Genomic DNA, 3538 nt, shown 5'->3' with positions numbered 1-3538 from the left:
CTGATGACCAGTTTAAAACTAAATAGATTGCTTCGTCAGATAGAGGTTCACAGGTATGATAAAAGACTACCATATGAATTTTAGAGGGGGGGGGGGGCTAAGATGAAATTTGAAAAAGGCAGGACATGAATGAGGAGATAAAAGGCGAAAAAAAATACAACTTAAGTAATATAAAAAAAGTCAGGACAAACTTATATAAAAAAAATATTTTTGAACGGGTTAACGATATATTTTTTATATTTAAAATATAAACTGATCGTTGAGTTAACATATAAAACTAAATACCTAATTTAAAAGACAGACAAAGAAACGAGCGCACAACATCAAATTTACATTTAGTTTCAGAGCATCTAAATTAAGCATTCCATATCTGTACGAGTATAGTAAAAGTTGTCGGTGCATTCGAATACTCCTGTGCATGATGTTCATTTCATCATGCGTTCAACAATAATAAAACTGTATTTATTTCACTTGACTGGGCGGAGTTTCACCAGTTCGCTCATAACAAACTAGTCCATCTATGAATAGGTGTTTTAGGAAGTGTCCAGTTATTCTTTAGTAAATTACTTTGATAACACTGATAGGTGATCAGAAATCAGTAATAATTATAACGGTAATCATCCTTGCCACACACATCTTCAAATAGTCCTTATGCAAATTAAAACGTAAGCTCCGCCCGATCAGTTTAAATAACATTGGCATGTATATCATGATATCGTAACATACGTCTTTTATCGATAAATCATGGAAACCATTTAAAATTGGTATATGTAATGCATTTTTCTCTATTATCGCGAGTGTACCGAATACAGTTCAAACATATTAACCATTACATAACAACACCTTTTGGTTTTAAGAACGTTTGTAAACATACAATTACCGCTCCTAATACGTTCGTTCGTCGAGATAGGTTCGTTCGTCGAGATAGGTTCGTTCGTCAATATCCTGGTCATCTCTAGTGAAACATATTGATAATATACAGGTTTTACATAATTTTTTTAAAGATTGATGATATTGTGTGAGTTTAATTGAACCAAAATAAAAGGAAATTTTAGTAAAAAGGCAAAAATGTAATGTTTCAAAAAGAAATGAAAACGACTGGACACACATCGGTCCTTAAAACATTACACATCAAATTGAAAATTTAGCAATAATTACCGCTAAAATACAGTGGTGAACACAGGTGTTCTTGAAAGAAAAGTAGTCACTGCGCTCATTGCAACGAATATTCAAGAGAATTGCATTTAGGGATGTTACAATTCATGGAAAGAAGGTGGAAAATAAAGGCAACAGTAGTATACCGCTGTTCAAAACTCATAAATTGATTGACAAAAATAATCCGGGCTACAAACTCAAACTGAGGGAAACGGATCAAATAAAAGAGGAGGACAACGACACAACAAAAACACAATATTAAAATGTAACACACACAGAAGCGCACATTGTCTCATTCGCACTCACACCACATCTTCCTATATCTATAGTCTTGTTCATCTGTGACAAAGCTACTTCCAAACTGTCAATCCAATCCTAATGTCGTCCATATTACTCATAAAGGGCTGATGCAACACAAAAACGTTCTTTGTTAATCGTGTTAATGATATTGCTTGCAGACAGTTAAGACTACAAGAATGTTTTGTTACATTGATTATGAAATGGCGATACCAGTTAAGCTTGATTTGCAGTTTTTCATTTTTTCTAATTTAACCTTATGATTTCGTATTCATAGCCTTATGTTATTTGAATTATCTACATTTAAACTCTAGACATACATTTGAAAAGGCAAATATATTTAAAAAAAAATTTACCTACAGAGTCTCAAAAAATTACTAATGGAGTCTAGTAAATTGAACAGTAAAATCAGGTTAAAAACATTTGTTATTTATGGTGCCCCAACTTAGCTAAAGAAAAATGACGTATTTTATATATTTGAAATCAACAGAAAGAAATCGACTTTTAGAATTAAAAAAAAACACCAGTAAATGATTTGTACACCAAGTACCATAAATAATGACTGACTAACTGATTGATCATTGACTTAGTACTAGTTATCGATTGATTGATTGATGTGTTGGTTGTTTTATTAATTTAGATTGATCAACCAGCTGACTGATTGAAGGATGGTTGGAATTTGACATTGGTGCTTAGTCTAAACAATGACATGTAAATAGCATATGATTCAAAATATCCGGTATGTAATAAGCAAACAAGCTAAGCTAAATTTGTATCACGTCAAGTGTAAAGATTTGTAGTCGTAAAAGTAACGAGATCATAACCAAACATATTGTTCTAACTCTGAGTTTAACGACCTTTAGTATTGTTCTAGACATTTGCATGAAATATGCTCATAACATTTAAATCTCCTTTTGTGGGACCAAATACTGAATTCCTTCCTGGATCTCTTCAGCTAGTGAATTAAAATTGATACCGTTTATAAAATTGATAAATCAGTGGGTCGACACTTTTTCTTGTGTACAGTTAGTCTCCAAGGGTATCCATAGCCCAGTAGCTTGTCCGTCGGAAGCGGCTTGCAAAAAGATCGATATTGTTTTGATTGAAATTTACTTGATAATATTTTTACATTAAGGAATATATCTCCCACATGCAAAACTCTAATTCCTTGTCAGGTTTAGTATATTGCTTATGTCCATCTGTTAAATCAACTCATCAACGTATGTATACAAGGTTTCGAATTTTCAAATATCTTGGCCTCAAACATGACTGAATAATTGTCAATATTCGCGTCTGATGCAGTAAAATGGGTACCACTTATAATATTCCACTCGATGTGGATATACCTTTACATACGACACATAAGAGAAATCGTAAATAAAGAATTGAAGTATGTTTTACATTTTGTGTACTTTCGATCCCTCAAAATATTGTTGGTGTCATTGTCATTTTGCTTAGTTACTTTTGTTACCTATTCTTACATCGGACTCGGACTTCTTTTAGACTGATTTTTATTGTGCGTATTGCTGTGTGTTTGTTTGATATCACAAAACATGTTAAATTCCGTCTCATTTTGCGCCTGTCCAAAACCAAATTTGAACAACATTTTTATTAACTACCAAAAACTAATTGCCACATATAACCACTTTTGTATAAACATTTTGTCAAACAATATTTTTTTTGGTACAGTTTTTGTTTATATCTTCACAACAGGATCTCAAGCATTACATGCGACAATTGATATAGATTGAAAAAAATTATAAATTGCACAAATATATTGATTTTTGAATATATGAAATTCACAATTTCTAGTATCTTAGAGAATGATTTTAAAATGGTGTTTTAATAATTTAAATGATATGTGATGATGAAATTTCATTTTTTCATAATGTAACAATGTCTATTCTGAGGATTTTTTTGTTTTCATATTCATTAAAAATAGTTCTGAATTGACATGAAAGCGTTTTCAAAGTTTAAATAACTTACCGCCTTATCAATTTGAATTGAGATATGGGGTCCTTAACAAACATAGGACCAACACTTTCTTTAGAATAATCCCCCTATCCATGATGTTTCTATTCTCAAA

The sequence above is a fragment of the Mytilus trossulus genome, chromosome 4 (genome assembly GCF_036588685.1).
Source record: "Mytilus trossulus isolate FHL-02 chromosome 4, PNRI_Mtr1.1.1.hap1, whole genome shotgun sequence".
Classification (NCBI taxonomy): Eukaryota; Metazoa; Mollusca; class Bivalvia; order Mytilida; family Mytilidae; genus Mytilus; species Mytilus trossulus.
This window is presented reverse-complemented; position numbering follows the sequence as displayed.